The sequence below is a fragment of the Scyliorhinus canicula genome, chromosome 3, assembly GCF_902713615.1.
Source record: "Scyliorhinus canicula chromosome 3, sScyCan1.1, whole genome shotgun sequence".
In the NCBI taxonomy this organism is placed as follows: Eukaryota; Metazoa; Chordata; class Chondrichthyes; order Carcharhiniformes; family Scyliorhinidae; genus Scyliorhinus; species Scyliorhinus canicula.
Window position 1 is genome coordinate 152,480,992 of NC_052148.1, and position 20,728 is coordinate 152,501,719.

The 20,728-nt window shown below is 47.3% G+C and overlaps 1 protein-coding gene across 2 annotated transcripts in view; it reads left to right on the forward strand.

Moving 5' to 3' along the window:
- kcnip4 (Kv channel interacting protein 4) overlaps window positions 1–20,728 on the forward strand; it is a 1,191,104-nt gene that overhangs the window by 178,057 nt on the left and 992,319 nt on the right. The gene's annotated exons all lie outside the window — the stretch shown is intronic.

Sequence of the window (20,728 nt, forward strand, 5' to 3'; positions counted from 1 at the left end):
GCGTTGAGGAAACTAGCAATACTGGAGTCAATGGGAATCAGAGGGGAAACCCTCCACTGGTTGGAGTCATACCTGGCATAAAGGAAGTTGGTTGTGATGGTTGAATGTTAATAATCCCAGCTCCAGGACATCATTGCAGGAGTTCCTCAGGGTAGTGCCCTAGACACAACCATCTTCAAATGCTTCATCAATGACCTTCCTTCCATCATAAAGTCAAAAGTGGGGATGTTCGCTGATGACTGTACAATATTTAGTATCGCTCGTGACTCTTCAGATACTGAAGCAATTCATGTCCAAATGCAATAAGACCTGAGCAATAGGCTTAGGCTCCACACAAATGCCAGGCAATAATTATCTCCAGCAAGAGAGAATCTAATCCAACCATCACCCCTTGACATTCAATGGCTTTACCATTGCTGAATCCCTGTCTATGAACATCCTATCAAGATCCAGGGTGTTACCATTGACCAGTAACTGAACTGGAACAGCCATTATACTGTGGCTGTTAAAGGCTAGGAATCCTGTGATGAGTAACTCACGTCCTGACACCCCAGAGCCTGTCCACCATCTACAAGGCACAAGTCAAGTGTGTAATGGAATACTCTCCATTTTCCTGGATGGGTGCAGCTCCAGCAACAGTCAAGAAGCTTTGACACTAACCAGGACAAAGCAGTCACTTGATTGCTACCCCTTCAACAAACAATCAATCCCTCCCCCACCAACAAATAATCACAATCATGTATACCATCTACAAGATCGCTGCAGGAACTTTCAAGGTTCCTTAGACAGCACCTTCCAATTCCACAAGCACTACCTCTGGAACAGTGTTTCCCAAACTTTTTTTTCCAGGATCCACTTTTACCAACTGGCTGACCTTAGGGACGAACGGCAGCCAAACTTCGCAACCCATGGCGCCTGACCTTCGCGAACCACTCAGGCCGATCTTCACGACACACCATTTTTGCTTACCTTTAATGTGACAGGTGAGCCTGCTTGTTCAGAGGATGAAGGTGGCATGTGCATATCAGGTGCAGGGTTCAGCCAGTTCCTTTGTGACGTCTTCATCTTTGCAAGGACGAAAAATCTAACCTTGCACATGTAGGCAGTTGTGAAGGACAATAGGAACAATATGCTTGTTTTACTCTATTTCAAAATGCTGACAGCATCTTTGACTTGTTTTTAATGTGCTGTCACAGGTGAGGCGCAGAGGCTCAGTCTCTTCTTTTGGAGTTAACTGTCAGTTAATTATTGACTCTGGGGACTCAAACTCAAAAGGGATTTCCATTTTTCCATGCACATCTTTCAACATCTGAAACTCCTCCTTGGAAAGTAGCGACAAAAACTGTTGTTTAACACAGCCAGATGTGACAGAATAAGGCTTGCCTGTCTATTGACAGTTCCCCTACGAACACTGTTTTCTTCAGAGTGGCGTAGCAGTGTGTGGAAGATGTAGTAGTTTTGGCTTTGTACTCGCACTTGTCAAACTTTCAATGACTTTTGCAATGCATCTATTTATTCACAATGCCAATCCTTCCCTTGCAATTTTAGGTTCAGTTAATTTAGAGTTGAAAAACATCTGCAAAGTAAGACATAGTTACCATCCAAGTTTCATCACCAGACAAATTAATCAGAGCTAATGATTTCTCAAGGAAGAAAGCATGAATTTCACACCTCAGTTCATAAACTCTGACAAGCACTTGACAACTTGATAGCAAAAATATCTCTGTGTGAAACAATAAATGCATGTGCTCGACCCCCATATCGGAACACAGAGCATCAAAAAGTCTAGTATTGAATTCACTGCATTTAACAAAATTCACAATTTTCACAATCCCTTTCAATTCCCCTACCATTGAAGGCTACTATTGGTTCCACGTGGAACACCATCGATTCCAACGAAAAACGGTGAGGGATTCGCTGGGTCCGCGATTGACATGAGGGAGGCTGACAATCTGCAGCCTCATATACACATTACAATCCCCACACACACTCACCCCAGCCAACAAGATGGCACTGGTTGTGCTGAAGCATGCCTATCTAGCTGATGGGTCGGCAGGGCCAGAGGGCACCCAGGGGATGCCCTGGGGGGACACCTGTACGACCCATGGCACTAAGTTCAAAGTGGGCTGTTACCGGTGTGCACAGCTGCATAGCTGCCTTGCCGACTGCGGCAATGGTGTTCCATGCCCGACCACACAGCCCACCTCCTGGTCACTCCCCACTACTTCCCCCGGCTCTGACAGCAGCACCCCAGCCAGCAGTGCACTCTTAGCAAACTATGGTGCTGTTGGACACCTTCCTATACCCTCTCTTTCCCTCAGCAGTCGCCACGCTAGTTTCATGATTTCTAAAAGTACAAGTGAACTACGCCATTGGGAACTCGGCCCATCGGAGGCAGAGAATCTCGGAGGCACCGGAGGATACAGGGTTGGACCCGCTATTGATATACAAATAGTGTCTACTGTTCATGTGTTCCAGAATGCATTAACGACGCTGTCGAGATCCTATATTTGACGTCAAATCGGCGCCTTTCCCGATTTCGGTGTCAGCTAATGGAGAATCCCACCCCCATATTGAGAGCTCCTGTGTTGACTTTAAATGAGAAATAAGCTGGGCTTCTAAATTCTCAGCAATGTCACAAATTTGTCAAGCAACTATGTTACCACTAAGAGGGAAGCATTTCAGTTTTTCAGCTGACCTCCCATCTGGGAACATATAAACCATGGGTGCGATTCTCCGCCCCCCATGCCGGGTGGGAGAATAGCGGGAGGGCCGCCCGACATTTTTCATGCCCTCCCGCTATTCTCCCCCCCCCCCCCCCACGTCCGACCCACGCCACGAATCGCCGCTCGCCGTTTTTTACGGCGAGTAGCGATTCTCCGAGGCCGATGGGCCGGGCCTTCACGCCCGTTTCAACACGGCAGCAAACACACCTGCTCACTGCCGTCGTGAAACTGGCACCAGATGCCCGTTTGGGGCATCTGGGGCCCCGATTGGCACGGCAGTACCACGGCCGTGCCAAGGGGGGCATAGGCCCGCGATCGGTGCCCACCGATCGCAGGCCGTGCGTCCGTAACGGACACACTCTTTTCCCTCCACCGCCCCGCAAGATCAAGCTGCCACGTCTTGTGGGGCGGCTGAGGGAAAAGACGGCAACTGTGCATGTGCGGGTTGGCGTCATTAGGCTCGCCGGCCGCGTCATTCTCGGCGCACCGGGCCTTGACACCAGCGACAAGGCCTCGCAGCCGAGATTTACGGCACGGCCCTCCTAGCCCCCGGGGGGAGAATAGGGGGCGAGGTAGGGGCGAGGAGCGGCCTCCAACGCCGTCGTGAACCTCTCCGGGTTTCACGGCGGCGTCGGGCCTTGCGGAGAATTCCGCCTGAGGGGAGACCAAATTGAGGTATACGAGATAATAAAAAGTGTGGATAAAGTTGATGTAGTAAGGATGCTTCTTCTTATGGACATTCTAGAACAAGAAGTCATAGCCTTAGGATTAAAGGTAGCAAATTTAAAGCAGAGTTGAGGAGAAACTACTTCTCCTAAAGGATTGTGAATCTGTGGAATCTGCTACTCCAGAGTACGGTGGATGCTGGGACAGTGAATGCCATAATATCCACTCATGTATATAATGAGATGCAGACAGGCAGTGATTGACACATAGGATGACCAATGAACACACAACACAGAACAACCAATCACCAGACAACAGACCACCACTTTAAAACCCACAGGGCATTAGACTCCCGCTCTTTTCAGGACCCAGACACTGAAACAGTCAGAGTGCACAAGTCAGTGGACATTATTGCCATGTGTTAGCTTGTAGGTCTGGTCGAGCCAGTAACAGGTCATCAGTAGGATTAGTAGAGTGACAACCCACAGCTGAACATGTACAGCAGTTCATAGTTTAAATAAAACTGTGTTGGATCACCTCCGGTGTTAGACGTTTGTTTCTAGCCTCCCTGCATCCAGTTGCAGTCAATGTTGAATCAACCCGCCTAGCACATCAGTGAGTAAATGTAAGGAGGAGTTAGACAGATTTTTAATTGTTAATCGGTTGAAGGGTTATGGAGAATGGGCAGGACGGTGGAATTAAGGCCTGGATAAGATCAGCCATTTTTGAATAGCGGAGCAGACTTGATGGGCCAAATGGCCTAATTCTGCTCCTATATTTTATGATCCAGGGATGGGCAATAAATTCTGGTATAGTCAGCAATGATCACATCCCATCAATGAACTTTAAAAAATAAACAGGCAGCCTGAAGCATATCTACAATAGCTAAAATGGCAGGGTGTTGGTGCTTCAGTAAAGATGAATAGAAGCAGCATTTCAGTATAAGGACACAGCTTGTAACCTGTCAACTTCAAATGGATAACCCACTGTGATGTGCACTTAACTACCAAATATGAAGCAGAAAACTGCAGATATTGGAAGTCAGAAACAAAAACAGAAAATGCTGGAATCAGTCAGCGTATCTGTCAGCATCAGAAGTGAGCTGATGAGTGTAGGCTACCTCCTACCTTGCTGAGAAAAATGATGGTATTTAGTATCAACAGCAAATTGGATTTTGATTGTTATGACCAAGCTTGTTTTTCTGAAGTTATACTATTTTTGTAATGCTAAAAGCCCTGGTGCAGGTTGGTTGCTATAGTGATTTAAAGTGTTAGTTAGCTATCAGGTAGCAGGATTATTATGTACAAACTCAAATGTTACATGCCATCATAAGATGATTGCTTCTTGTAATGCTTAAAGGCTTAAATGAATCATTTCATTCCACCCTCATAGCCCAGGGGTTCAACAGAGGCAAATATTGAGGAGCCACCTGCTCCTGTGTCAAAGTGTGTGGATAGGGTAGTAACTGTGATTGACAGCTCAGTGACCTGAGGCACCATTTTGGAGGGCCTGTTTTCTCACAGACAAAAATGAGCCGTGTTTTACACGAAAAATTGTGGTTTAATTAATTTAAACCAAGAGAAAGATTTTTCAGACAGATGGGTTTCCGTCCCCCTGCCAGATGAGCCAGCAAAGAATGCATCCCTGCCAATCACAACAGCCCAAGGTGTATCATTTTACTGGAGCTGCCAATCACCTAGGCAGAAGTTCCACTTCAGAGAGAGTTGCTGGGCAATCTGATTAGCTGTCAGCTCTGTTGTACCAATGGCAGTAGTGGCCAGCACTGGGACTACAAGCTGTCCTCTAAGCTGTCAGATTCTAAGTCTCAGTGTTCAAGACGAGGTAAAGGTTGGGGGGGGGGGGGGGGGGGGGGGGGGCGGGATCTCATGGTCTGAGGGGAGGTGAGGCCCTCAGGGGGTTAGGGGTTTTTATGGAGAGGCCGGGGGGGCGGGGGGGGGGGGGGGGGGGGGGCGAGGGTGTGGACACCCATGGCTGGATTCACCGATTGCCGACATTCGTTGATTGGCTGGAGAATCCCCATTTACTCCGGAATCGGGGGCGGCGCCGTTTTTGCGATGCTCAGCCCCCTCAAAAATGGGGGTACCGAGGCCTTCCCCTGATGCTCCGCCCCCGATGGGCCAAGTCCCTGACGGCATCGCTCGCATGTGCTCACTCCGTTCGGGGGCCTTGCGTGGCAGCTGCGGACTGAGTCCAGTGCAACCACAGTCGGGGAGGTGAGATGTTCTGCTGGTTACAGGGGGGCAGTTGTTGGCAGGCCAGGTCTGCGCGCAGCCTGTGCCATGCTGTATGGCGCGGCCGCCACTGGCTGCCGCCGTGCACATACAAGGCCACGGACCTGCCCATTCTCCAGCCGGGGGTATTACACTGCGCGGCTGCTGGCCCCCCACCGGGCAGAGGATCGGTGCGGGGGCTGCGCCGACTTTCTGGTTGTAAGACCAGACAGATCCTGCGGACTTAGCCGCAGGATCGGAGAATCCAGCCCCCAATGTAGAAAGTTGAGGGGGAGGGGAATCCTGTGGGAGGCGCTTTTGTAGCATTTTGGATACCATTTGGCAGGTCATAATAAAGTATTTGTAGTCTTAATTTGATTAACTGTATATATTGAAGTACAAGAACTATGTACAGTTGTACAGTAAAGGGTTCAAGCTAGGAACTGTCTACATGTTTGTGTGCCCACAGTTCTGCCCAAAAGTAGACTGACCCGGATGGTATGTGGCGCAGTGGTTAGCACTGAGACCGTGGCGCTGAGGACCTGGGTTCAAATCCCGGCCCTGGGTCACTGTCCGTGTGGAGTTTGCACATTCTCCCCCTGTCTGCGTGGGTTTCACCCCCTGTGTGGGCTGTACTGTACTCAGTCACATGTTAAGACCGTTATATTACAGATGCCTGGCAGCATGGTGGCGCAGTGTTTAGACTACTGCCTCACGGCACCAAGGTCCCATGTTCGATCCCAGCCCTAGGTCACTGTCCGTGTGGAGTTTGCACATTCTCCCCGTGTTTGCGTGAGTTTCACCTCCACAACCCAAAGAGGTGCAGATAGGTGAATTGGCCACACTAAATTGGCCCTTAATTGGAAAAATTGAATTGGGTACTCTAAATTTATTTTTTATAATATTACAGATGCCTCCCTCTTCCTGCCTGAGGCCCGAACTGGGTGACCTTCTGAGCCTCATCTCACCTATGGCCTCCTTTCACCAGCTTCAAAATTGAGACTGGGTGGGAAGCGGCCCTCAAGTGGCCAATTAGCTTCAATTGGTGCAAGGGCAGGCAGGCCTCCCAAGACCTCCTCTCCCCATGGAAAATTGTGGACCGATTGGGGCAGTTAGGATTGCTCTGAGGCAGTTGGAGGACGATGAGAATACTAAGCAGCCTCTCCCCCAGCTCCGCCTGCATATCTGCCAGTGTGAAACCATAGAATTCTACCCCTAGTTTTAGTGCCTTCAGTAATTAAAGAAAACTAATGTGAAATATTGCTTTTCTATGGTCAAGACGTGACAGGAAATTGTACTTCCTTTGAAAATTATGTAATAATCATTCCTATATTGTATAAAAATTAAATTAATGCACGGTTCTACCTGCCCTGATGGCTATGTGTCTATAAATGGAAGGTTGCTCACAAAACAATTTTTTGAGAGGCTTCTCGCGAGATTTACAGGCCTTGTCACGCCTCTTGAGATCTAACAAGATCTCACAAAACGTCAAGATATGGAACCTGCCCATTGAGGATGGGATCCAGATTTGCATATTTAAGTGAGCAGACAGTCTCACTTGAAATTTGAGACAGCACGGTAGCATGGTGGTTGTGGTGAATGTAATTCACACTATTGTATTGTATGGTATTGTGTCCTTGTGGGCTCTGTCTGTGAGCCGTTGCGCGGCTCTGCCCATAGGAGGAGATGAGGAGCTTGTACAGGGCTCCCCCTCGGCTCCGCCCATGGCTCCGCCCATGGCCCCTCCCACTACCAGAAGTATAAAGTGCTGCAGCCGTGTGAGCCTGCCCTCAGTTCTTCTGGTCGCAGGCAGGCTCAGTTGTCAGACTATTAAAACCACAGTTTACTTCCAATCGTGTTCCGAGAGAATTGATGGTCACATCCGTGGTTAGCACAATTGCTTCACAGATCCAGGGTCCCAGGTTTGATTCCCGGCTTGGGTCACTGTCTGTGCGGAGTCGGTGTGTGTGCGTGAGTTTCCTCCGGGTGCTCCGGTTACCTCCCACAGTCCAAAGATGTGCAGGTTAGGTGGATTCTCAGCACCTTTGCAGAAAGTGATCCGATCTGGAATATTAATGATAATCACAATTGATCATACATCCTATTTGCATCGAGGCCTACCAATCGGCGGGCAGGCTTATCCTTGTGGGGGCCAATGTTCCTCCACGCCGGGCTCCTGTAGCTCTCAGCCATGTTGAGTCAGGGCTGGCGCGGAGAAGCGAACTCGCGCCGGTTGCAGCGCGTATGCACGGACCCACAGCGCCCGTTCTGACACCGGTATCGGCAGCTGGAGCAGCGTGAGGCTCTCCAGGGCCGTGCTGGCCCCCTGTGCGGTGCAGGATCGCTGTTCCTGGGGGCCTGTTGATGCCGTCGTAAAACGCGACGGCGTTTACAACGGCGTCAACACTTAGCCGCAGGATCAGAGAATCCCGCCCGAAAGGTTGGGAGGTTACAGTTTCACCACTGGAACCAAACTCTGTACTCAGTATTCGCGTCCAACAAGGTTCCCCACAGCAACCGGGTCTCACAACTGTTACCCTTGTGTTGGACATATGAATTAGAAGGGGTAGGCCACTTGGCCCCTTCAAGCCTGCTCCGCTATTGAATAAGATCATGGCTGATCTGATTATAACCTCAAATCCACGAGCGGGATTCTCCGACCCCTCACCGGGTCAGAGAATCGCCGGGGGCCGGCGTCAATCCCACCCCCACCATGTCCTGAATTCTCCGCCACCAGAGATTCGGTGGGGGTGGGAATCGTGCCGCGCCGGTCCGCGCCCCCCCCCCGGCGATTCTCCGGCCCGTGATGGGCTGAAGTCCCGCCGCTATCAAGCCTCTCCCGCAGGCGGGAATCAAATCACCTACCTGACCGGCGGGAGCAGGCGGCGTGAGCGGGCTCCGGGGTCCTGGGGGCGGCGCAGGGCGATCTGGCCCCGGGGGGTACCCCCATGGTGGTCTGGCCCGCGATCGGGGCCCACAAGTCGGCGGACGGGCCTATGCCGAGGGGGCACTCTTTTCCTTCCGCCTTTTCCATGGTCTTCACCATGGCAGAGGAGGAAGTGACCCCCTTCCCTGCGCATGCGCGGGGATGACGTCACCAGCCGCTGACGCTCCGGCGCATGCGCGGACTTACGCCGGCCGCCGAAGTCCCTTCGGCCCCGGCTGGCATGGCGCCAAAGGTCGTCCATGCCAGCCAGCGGAGAGCCAACCACTCCGGCGCAGGCCTAGCCCCTCAAGGTGAGGGCTTGGCCCCTAAAGTTGGGGAGACTTCCGCATCTTTGGGGCGGCCCGACACCGGAGTGGTTCACGCCACTCCATCACGCCGGGACCCCCACCCCGCCGGGTAGGGGAGAATACCGGCCCACATTTCCACCTATCCCCCATAACCTTGTAATCCCCTGCTTCTCAAGAATCTATCTAGCTCTGCCTTACAAATATTGAAAGAACTTCTGAGGAAATGAGATCCAAAGACTCACCACGCTCATATTTCTCGCTCATAAATGGGTGATCACTTATTGTAAGCAGTAACCTCTCATTCTAGAATTGCAATTTTAAAGCAGAGCAGGAGTCGCTCAACAAATTAAATCTCATTAACCATGTGGGGGTGTTGACTTATGCCTGTGGTTGTGTTATTAAATTGAAAGATTATTTCTTTCCTGCCAAATGGACAAATGCAAACAAATTCTATCTCCATAGCATCTGAAAACCTGTTTGCTTCCAATAATACAAACACATAAGCTATTGTGTGTTTTTCAACATAATTTTAATTAGATTTTATGATGTACTGTAGGCTAACAGCAATTAGTCATACATAAGAGGCATCACAGCACGTTTTAATAGACTATTTAGTTTCCATTCATTTGAAGGCAGGTGCTTTTTAAAAATCCATGTAAATGCATTTCAATTTCACTTCATAACGAACAAGCTAAAATAGCTTTTTGGCAATAAGAACAAAGAGTCATGTTGCGCAGGATCCTGCTGAGACTGCCTCGGCTCTGATTTTCCTCTGACTTGCAGTCACTGTGGTACCATAACTTCATTGGAAGTGTGTTTAAAATCCATTCATATGTAAATCGGGCTTCCATTGCACTCCAGTGTACAGCAGCAGAAATTCAGAGGAAATTCCATAGTTCTGCTATCTTTCATTTGTACTTATTTGGCTGTATGAGGTCCTGCCCTGTCAGAGTGATGGTGCCAAACACACCCCAATTTTTTTCTGACAAAGTGTCAGAAGATCGGGACAGAAAATCTGGCTGAGTTTCTGGAGAGAAACGCAGGAGAATCCCACCCTTTGCCATTTTTCAGAAAATTGTACTCAACATGTTTAAATTTCCCTATTGAATTGCCGTTTGCGCCTTTTCATAACTTTATTAAAGTTTTTATTGAAATGAAAGCCTCAGTCTGTATATAAAAAGCTTTGGTTCTCTCAGTTGGCTATTACCAACAAAAAGAATCTCTTCCATATATATTTCAATATGGATATTAAGCTAATCATAGAATCATAGAATTTACAGTGCAGAAGGAGGCCATTCAGCCCATCGACTCTGCACCGGCACTTGGAAAGATCACCCTACCCAAGGTCAACACCTCCACCCTATCCCCATAACCCAGTAACCCCACCCAACACTAAGGACAATTTTGGACACTAAGGGCAATTTAGCATGGCCAATCCACCTAACCTGCACATCTTTGGACTGTGGGAGGAAACCGGAGCACCCGGAGGAAACCCATGCACACACGGGGAGGATGTGCAGACTCCGCACAGACAGTGACCCAAGCCGGAATCGAACCTGGGACCCTGGAGCTGTGAAGCAATTGTGCTATCCACAATGCTACCGTGCTGCCCCTAAGACTGAGAGACATATGAATTATATTTTCTTCTTTTAATCAGTTGAGTTTTTAAAGCCATCCGAAATGCCTTTAGTTATCATTTGGTCTTTAAGGATTCCTTTTTAAATCCTTTGGCACTCAGTGTCAGTCTGGAAATATGGGCTGGGATGCTCCGATCCCGCGCCGGGTCGGAGAATCATCGGGGGGGGGGGGTGCAAGAATCGCGCCGCGCCGCTCCGAAGACGGGCCGTCGATTCTCCGGTGACCGGAGAATCGGTGCCAATGGCGCCCGCGGGGACACGGCCGTGCCAGTTGGGGGCCATTGAAAGCGTCCCCCCGGCGATTCTCAGCGCCTCGACGGGCCGAGTGCCCATCGAGTTCGGCCGAGTCCCGCCGGCGTGGGTTAAGTATGGTCCTACCCGGCGGGACCTCGGAGATCTGACTGCGGGGGCGGTCCTGGTGGGGGGGGGGCGGGGGGATCCGACTCCGGGGTGGGGGCATTCACGGTCGCTAGGCCTGTGATCGGGGCCAACCGATCGGTGGGCGGGCTAATTCCATAGAGGGCCTATGTTCCTCCGCAGGGCTCCGCCATATTGCCGGGGGCCGGCGCGGAGTGTTGCTCTGTTTACTTGCTATAAATATGGCGGTTAATAAGGTCGCCTTTCTTAATCCTAATCCTAATTATGACTATGCTTTCAGAGCCACATGGTTCAATGCGAATAACGATCAAAGAGCCAATACACCAGTTAGTTAGTTCAAAGTCAATACTACTTTATTTACACACAGTATGATTTACTCATGCACAATAACACTACAGGCTAAACTATCTCTATCACTAACACCTATACTTAACTTCGGATGCCCACTTAGGTCAGAGGAACAATGGCCGTTGTTCGGATGTGAGGCTGTAGGGTTCGAAGAGGTAACAGGAGTACAGCTAAAGTTGTCCGCCTGGTAGCGAGCATTGAACTTGAACTTACTTGCTTCTCGTGGTGCTGGTGGTAGGGTCTCTCCACTTGAGAGCCAAATCCAGAGGCTGAACCTTTGGCAGGGGTTCCTTCTTATACTTGGAAGGCTTTAACTTGGTCCCAATTAATTGGGCCGCTTCTTGATCACTGCCGTCGATCTAAGCCAATAAAGGGGCGGGTGCCTTGATGGCTGGGCGTGTCCTAAGTGGCCAGTGGCCTTGCTTTGTTTGTGTCTTCTGGTTGGGGTAATGGCGCTGGACTGTCTGGAACAGTATTGGCTACCTGAGCACTCGTTCTTTGTTTTCCAGAGATGGGCCATCAATATGTAAATCGACCCAGAGTTTCGGTTCTGCCTACAGTCTGCCTTCCAAATATACATTCAGGCTCTGTGCCTGCTTGTTGCTTAGTATTGTCCATTTTTCCCTATAGGCTCTGCGAGTGTCCATTTTATATATTGAAAGTGGCCATCCCAGATAGCTACAGGAGACGGCAACCTACACGCATACGCGGACCCGTGCCGGCCGTGGCACGCCGGCTTTCGGGCGCCAGAGCAGCGGACACCACTCCAATGTCGTACTAGCCCCCTAGGAAGGGGTGAATGCCTGGGCCTGGAGGCCCTTTGATGCTGTGGTCGCTCGCGCCGCTTTTGACGTCGGCGTCAGAACTTGGCCGCAGGATCGGAGAAATTAGGATGCATCCTAATGTTTCTGGACCACGTTTTCTGTATTTCTTTGTTTATTGGGATGAAACAATCATAACAATGAGAAGTTCATTCTCCACAATCTTTCCTCCGGACCTGAAAATGTACTAATGTGTGCTGAGCATCACGACTGATTATCAATTATTTTCTAATTTAAAACAAGTCATTCTGCAGAGTAGAGTAGGGCAAGCAATGTCAATACACTTCTGAAAAATAAAACTCAGACTGAGATTTGCAAATGCCTGTTTGTTGCTCTGCTTGGCTGATATCAAGTGGTTTTCCAATGAAAAGGGTCAGAAGAAGGACACATAAATCTTAATGCAGGCTGCAAAGCTTTGAGTTGTTGCATTTCAACAGAATGCGTAATAAGAAGATGGAAATCCATCTACATTGGATGCAATAAATGCCAGAGGCTAACATAATGGGCACCTCTACCTCTTTGTCTCTCTCTCACACTCACACACACACGAGCTTCATGAAAAATCGTTCACTTGTTAGTTCTCATATAACCTGGAAATATTGGCCTGGGTTTCAACGGAGTTCTGGAGCTTCTGAGAACCTTTAAAAATAGCGGGTGGAACCTGGATGCAAATGCTACTCCGATTTCCGACAGATCCCGTTTTTGACGGTAGGGGAAAGGTGTTGGACGTAAATTGCACAAGAGGGAATTCCAAACTCAGTAGGATTAGTTGAATTCGATACTGACGAACCCTGCCCATGGGTATTCCCATTGACAGTGGTGGAACCAGAGAATCCTGCCACAAGCGACCAGCGTGCCACCTCCCGCCGATGGGAAACATGTGCTGGGAGACCAAAGAATCCCACCCATGGTCTCAGAGAGCCAAGATGGGACTTTTCAAAAGCCTACCTCCGCGTTCGCTCGGCAGCCCATGGCAGTCTTCGATTTGCATCCGGGGTCAGATAGGCCTGACCCCATCCTACCACTCTGCCCTGCATCTCCTCCTACACCCCACATTCACTGAAGCAAAGATCCCACCATTGTGATCTCGGTGCAGCGAGCCAGAGGATTTCCCAACTCCCGTTACCTTACTTGGGAGTGAAAATCCAGGCCATTAATTAGGATAAATAGGGGGCTGAATTCTCCACCCCACCTCACCACATTTCTGCCTAGACCTGCCGGGATTCTCCGTTAAGCCGGCTGGTCAATGGGATTTTCCATTGTGTGGCAGCCCCATGCCGTCGGGAAACCCCGGGTGCCGGCAAAATGGAGAATCCCGCCGGTGGAGAACCCGCCCAGGATATTCAACACAGAAACAAGCCTATTGATCCAGTAAGTCCATGCCCATGTTTATGCTGCACTTGAAAAATAATAATAATAATTACTTATTATCACAAGTGGGCTTCAATGAAGTTACTGTGAAAAGTCCCTAGTCACCACATTCTGGCGCCTGTTCGGGGAGGCCGGTACGGGAATTGAAACCGCGCTGCTGGCCTTGTTCTGCATTACAAGCCAGCTGTTTAGCCCACTGTGTTAAACCAGCCTGGTGAACCTCCTTCCATCCTTCCCCTCTAAAACTTCACTCTTGATTTGCTTTTCCCCTTAAATGCATCTGTACTATGCAATGCAACCACTCCCAATGGTAGCAAGTTCCATATTTTCACCACTTTGTGAGTAAAGAAGTTTCTTTGGAATTTCCTGTGGCTTTCCTGGTAGCTATCTTATCTCAACAGCTTTGGGCAATGTCCTTCCCCACATGAGGAAACAACCTTTCTGCATCAACTCCAGCAAAATCTTTTTAAATTTTAAAGTCCTCTACTATATCATCCCTCAGCCTCTTTTTCCCCCCAAAGGGAATGGAAAATCAGCCAATCGAATGTATACCCTCACATTTCTGGTATTAGATGAGTAAATCCTCTCTGCATCCTTTCCAGTGCCTCTATATCCTTTCTAAAATATCACATCCAGAACTGTACACAGTGCTCCAAGTGTGGTCAAACCAAGGTTCAGTTCAGGTTTAGCATAACAGCCCTACTTTTCAATTGTATCCCTCTAGAAAAAATAGTCTCGTGCTTGGTATGCATTTATTTAAGTGTTTTGGGTAAACTGTACCTCAACCCTTTTTATTGTCCGGGACAAATCACACTGACTCTGCCTTAATTCAAATCACTCAGTTTATTGGTTATCCCTATGTCTACTCAGACAGAATTAAAGCTCCAATCTACTATAACTTCTAACCTTTGTCACACAGTTCCTGGTCACCCAATTTTTGAGCATTCTTTTCGGATATTACCAGTCTCGGTTCTCACACAGTTTGTCACACAGTTCCTAGTTATAGTTTCAAAGAGTTTGTTCCCAATATTACCGATCCAGGAGGAACTGGGCAGATTAATTCCTATGGGGGAAGAGAGTTGTCCTATCCAGAGCTCAGAACTCTGGGTCTTCAGTTTTCAGTCTCCTGCGATGGTTGGTTGAGAGTCCTCTCTCTTCCTGTCTCCAATAGGCCTCATTTTATCCTTCTTTGATTCCTGCGTGTGTCACTTAGCCCAGGACTCAGTGTTACTCCGAACTGTGTCACCAGCACCCTGTAGATAACAGAATACACCTTTGACATTTCCCTTTGTTTTGCAGGTGGCCACAGTTTGGGCCGAACTCAGTTATTAATGATATCAGCTTGGACTAAGATAACGTAGCCAAGACGTAATAGGAAAGAGGGGGGAGGGGGAAACACTCAGGGAAACAAGAAAGCGTAACCAAACCCAGCGAGAGAGAGGGGGCTGTAGGAAGGAGGGGGGGGGGGGGGGTGGAGGAGAGGGAGGAGAGGGAGGGGAAGGGTGGAGGGGGAGGGGAAGGGTGGAGGGGGAGGGGGAGAAAAACAACAGAGGAGAACCAGGAGGGAGAAAAGAGAGGGGAACACAAGCGGGAAAAGAAACACAGGGGAATACAAGGCCACAACGAATACAGCAAGAGAGGAGAACAAAAGAACGAGAAGAAGAAACGGTCCAAAGTCAAAACTCACGTAAATAAACAACAAAAAAATGATTGAAATGAAAATAGAATTAGGGGCACCATCCAGGTCTCCCCCCCCCCCTTGTAAAGGCATTTTCATTGTGTGTGTAATTATACTGTGTAGAACAAAACCCAATAAAAATATTTTAAAAAAACATTATATCAGTTTGGTTAATCATATTAGTTTGGTTGATCACATCAACTTCAGGAATGCTTAGTCTCGTATGTAGCCTGCTCTGGTTTCAAAACCATTTTCTCCACTATCAGCAGTTTCACTGTACTACTTGCACCTTTTTCGATGTTAGCCTCCTTTTTCCATCATGCTTCGTTTGGTCAATGAGAGAGTAGTCAGGTCATGAATAAGGTTTCAAAGTTACAGGAGTGTACCGGCAGGAAGGAAGGTGGTTTAAAGTGTGTCTACTTCAATGCCAGGAGCATCCGGAATAAGGTGGGTGAGCTTGTGGCATGGGTTAGTACCTGGGACTTCGATGTTGTGGCCATTTCAGAGACATGGATAGAGCAGGGTGAGGAATGGTTGTTGCAGGTGCCGGGGTTTACATATTTCAGTAAGCGCAGGGAAGGTGGTAAGAGAGGGGGAGGGGTGGCATTGTTAGTCAAGGACAGTATCACGGTGGCTGAGAGGACATTTGATGAGGACTCGAATACTGAGGTAGTATGGGCTGAGTTAAGAAACAGAAAAGGAGAGGTCACCCTGTTAGGGCTTTTCTGTAGGCCTCCGAAAAGTTCCAGAGATGTAGAGGAAAGGATTGCAAAGATGATTCTGGATAGGAGCGAAAGTAACAGGGTAGCTGTTATGGGGGACATTAAATTTCCAAATATTGACTGGAAACAGTATAGTTCGAGTACTTTAGATGGGTCCGTTTTTGTCCAATGTGTGCAGGAGGGTTTCCTGATGCAGTATGTAGATAGGCCAACGAGAGGCGAGGCCGTATTGGATTTGGTACTGGGTAATGAACCAGGGCAGGTGTTAGATTTGGAGGTAGGTGAGCACTTTTGGTGATAGTGACCACAATTCGATTACATTTATGTTAGCGATGGAAAGGGATAGGTATACACCGCAGGGCAAGAGTTATAGCTGGGGAAAAGACAATTATGATGCGATGAGGCAAGACTTAGGATGCATCGGCTGGAGAGGAAAACTGCAGGGGATGGGCACAATGGAAATGTGGAGCATGTTTAAGGAACAGCTACTGCTTGTTGAGGGGCGATAGATAGAGGACAGATGTCAGAGGTAGGTTCTTTACTCAGAGAGTAGTAAGGGCATGGAATGCCCTGCCTGCAACAGTAGTGGACTCGCCAACACTAAATGCATTCAAATGGTCATTGGATAGGCATATGGACAATAAGGGAATAGTGTAGAGGGTCTTGAGGGGTTTCACAGGACGGCGCGACATCGAGGGCCGAAGGGCCTGTACTGCGCTGTAATGTTCTATGTTCTATGTTCTAATGTAGATACTTGTTGATGTACATATTTACAGTGGTCTTGCTAACCTATGAGGCAACCTTTAGGACTGAGGAACAGCTATTCTTTCAGCAATCTTCCTGCTGACTTTTTAGCTGAAGGGCAAGGCAGCCTGTAAAATCCAGCTCAATGACTACATTGGAGAGATTCAAGATGGAAACATCTTCTGCAAAGCTGTTTTCTAAGGGCAGTCTTGCTTCTACAAACTTCCACATTCTGCAATCCAGTAATAAAATCTAGTTTAGACTATTCTTTAATTTAACTAAGTGAAATCTTTATTCAATGATTATTTGTAGTGGTATTAAGTAGTTTAGCTAATTAAGCTAAAAATTTAATATAGTACATATATTTCCCAGTCCATGATTAATCTGCTGCAGTAGTTTAGAGAAGAAATTAAACCTTAACCTCACCAACTAATAACCTACCTTATTAGTTGGTGAGGTACCTGTTTACCTAATCAACACCTCTGGACTCAGTGTCCAAAAGGTTATGTAGGATTACTGGGATAGGGTGGAAGCATGGGCTTAAGTAGGGTGTTCTTAAAGGCCACAATGGGCCAAATGGTAAATTTTATGACTTCAACTCTCACTATTTCCCACACCTCTCAGACATTCATTCAGAGAAATCATAGAATCCCTCCAGCGCAGAAGGAGGCAATTCAGCACCCTCAAGTCTGCGCCAGCATTCTGAAAGAGCACCCTACTGAGACCCATTCGCCCACACTATCCCTGTATCCCCTCATAACCTTTGGACACTAAGGAGCAATTTAGCATGGCCAATCTACCTGACCTGCACATCTTTGGACTGTGGGAGGAAACTGGAGCATCTGGAGCAAACCCACACAGACACGGGAGAATGTGCAAACCCCACACAGACTGTCACCCAAGGTCGGGATCAGACCCAGGTATCTGGTGCTACGAGGCAGTAGTGCTAACCACTGGGCTACCATGCAGTCACTGTTTTCGTGGGGGACCAGAACCAGCATCTCATCCCCCATTGTTTTAAACTGGACATGCATGCTACTTACCTTGTGTGTGAGCAAAGCCCTCCAGTATTTATGGTGGCAAGAATTCAAAATACCAACTCAGACCTGATAACCAGATAATGAGTTCTAACAAGTCATCCGATTAACTAATTGTGCAGCAGCTGCTAGCAGCTAGATTGATTACTATTGACTAATTGTGAAAGAAACAATGGTTGTAACTCTCTCAACCCGCCCATAGCAAGTTTGTTGGTGGGCGCAGTGAATCTTAAGGGAACAAAATAGTTAGAAAGCTGTCAACATAAAATCACGCTGCAATTCTCCCAATAGTGGGTTAATGATGGGTCGGTCATCCTGCTGGCAGGTGGTGCAAATTGCCATTTGCATTCATTTGCATCTCATGAATGCTTATTAAAACAGCTGTCCTCGGGTTTTCCATCAGACTTTCCAATCCTTTGTCACATCAGCGGGAAATTATGTCAGCGTCAAGCCCAATTGCTAGAGAGTGGTGTACACACTACTGTCCTCAGTTCGCCAGAGATTTTGATGTGAGTACAACACTGTCACAGTGCTGCGCTGCTCCTGATGCACTGCATACCACTCTGTCTGGGCAGACTGGTACCTGCCTCCATCTCCATGCCAAGCAGGTCTTCATGGACAACACCACGCTGCAGGACCTCCTGTGCCACAAACTCTGTTTAGAGAATTCTACCAAATCAGTTAAGATTAAAGTTGAATTAAAAGCTAAATAGAAAACTTGACCTGATTTCAGAAAGTGATCAACCCTTAAAATTTCCTCATCCGTGAAATTCCCTGAGTTAATTAAAACTCTGTTGACGCAGTATTCTGTTGCACTGAACATTGTACCTCTTACGTGTAGGAAATATTTGTACTACTTACATCTACCATGCCTGAGCATAGGTGCTCCAATGGAAATTCACCCCATTTAATGTTATTTATTTGCAAGTTAATTTATTTAATTAATGTGTTAGTGAGTTAAATCCTTACTTTGTGTTACTCTGCTACTTTTAAAGTGCATTTTTAGTAGTAACTTGCTTCCTGATTCAAAACAAATCTTCCTTCCTGCTCTGTTATTTCCACATGCAGGTCTATCGCCCTTAAATTTATCATTGTTTCATCAGGATTATCCTCTCGGGATTATCCTGCTGCAATCTATATCACTTTCAGAGCACCATGTTTGACGGCTGTTCAGGGAATTGAGCTTCAGATCAATTAGAGGGTTGTGGAGGGTGAAGTCAATTAAACCATAATTGTTCTTCAGGTTGTAGATCAGAACTCATGATAAAATGTTTGGCTTTATGAACATGCAAATATTAGAAGAGTGAGAAAAAACCCATTAGCTATCAATACTCCAATCCATTAGACAGTGCAACCACACAAAATAATATTAGCTCCTGAGGGAGGCAACAAGCAAGAAGAATTTATGGTTATGATCAGGAAATAAAACTATGAAAATTCTCCATTCGCTCAAGTAATCAAGTTTATTTCAGGAACCTCATGATACCTCCCTCACTCTCCGATATCTTGATGCCTTAATGAATATAAGACTGTACTGCTCAGAAAAAACTACAAAGTTGAACTTCAGTAATCATTCTCCCAATCTTTCACTTCTGTTTTATTGAATTATCAATGGAAACAAAAGGGAAACAACATAAACCATCACTTATGTTGTTTTTTTCAGCGTTTCCTCAGTTGAAGAGAGTGCAGAACCCTCACAGAAAGTCTATTTTAATTGTTATCTATCAATCCCAATTGCCACAGACTTTCCACTCTCCTTTATCTCTCATATTCTTCAATAACACTGTCAGGGGGCTGGTTTAGCACACTGGGCTAAATCGCTGGCTTTTAAAGCAGACCAAGGCAGGATAGCAGCACGGTTCAATTCCCATACCAGCCTCCTCGAACAGGCACCGAAATGTGGCGACTAGGGGATTTTCACAGTAACTTCATTTGAAGCCTACTTGTGACAATAAGCGATTTTCATTTCATTTAAAAGCATATCCATCAAGCTCTTGAAATGCACAATGCCGAGAAATGTTTTTGGATTTGTTCTTGCTCTGATGTCATGACTTTGCCAGAACTTCGGCAGAAATTCTTTTTCATTACAGGAAGGCTTCATACCAAGCTCCAGTCGAGCATTAACAATTCTGAGGAGACTTCAGGCTAATTCCCTTGTGCTATTTTCTAAAGGAGGGTTGTTCCACTTATTCATCATCTTTTGGCATTGTTTGGTTTGCTTTATCCTCTTATTTAGGGTTATGAAAGAGGTGGCAGCTACATTGGGAAATGGATGCATTGGTTGGAATGTTCCAAAACTCCCCAGAATCTGGAATGGTTCCAACAGGTTGGAAAATTGTAAACCTAATTACTCTATTTGAGAAAGGAGGAAGACAGAAAGTAGGAAACTATAGGTTAGTTAGCCTAATATCTGTCATTGAAAATGCAAGATTCCATTATTAATGAGGTAGTATCAGGATATTTAGAAAATCAATACAATTCGGCAGAGTCAGTCAGCAGGTATGGTGAAAAGGAAACTGTGTTCAACAAATTTATTGGAATTATTTTTGAGGAAGCAACAAGCAGTGTGTGCTAAGAAGGCACGCCAATGGAAAGTTTGGTTTTAGGACACAATTTTTGTCCCAATTGCTGACTAACATAATTTGAAATTACCTACAGGGAAGCACTAAAGCGCTGAGCAGATGCCATTTCTATGAAGAAATGTTACATAGGCTTCATAAAATGATTTCCACAGAAGATGTGGGGTTTTCTCATTGACATACAGTGGCAGGTTTCAGGATGACACGAGGACTGAGGGAAAGAATACACTAGTTCTCAGACATTACACTGCAGGTCCTGATAAAGGGGATCCAGAGGTGGCACAATGTCTAATATCTGCAGGGAGAGAGTGTAGGGAAAGAAGTGCATGTTTTCTCTTGTCCTTCTGTTTGCTACTGCCATGCCTGGCGTGGTGAATTATACTGCATTGTAATTCACACTGTATTGCATTGCGTTGTATTGTGTCCTTGTGGGCTCTGTATGTGAGCCGTTGTGCGGCTCTGCCCATAGGGGGAGATGAGGAGTTTGTTCTGGGCTCCACCCTTGGCTCCGCCCATGGCTCCTCCCACTAACCGGAAGTATAAAATACTGCAGCCG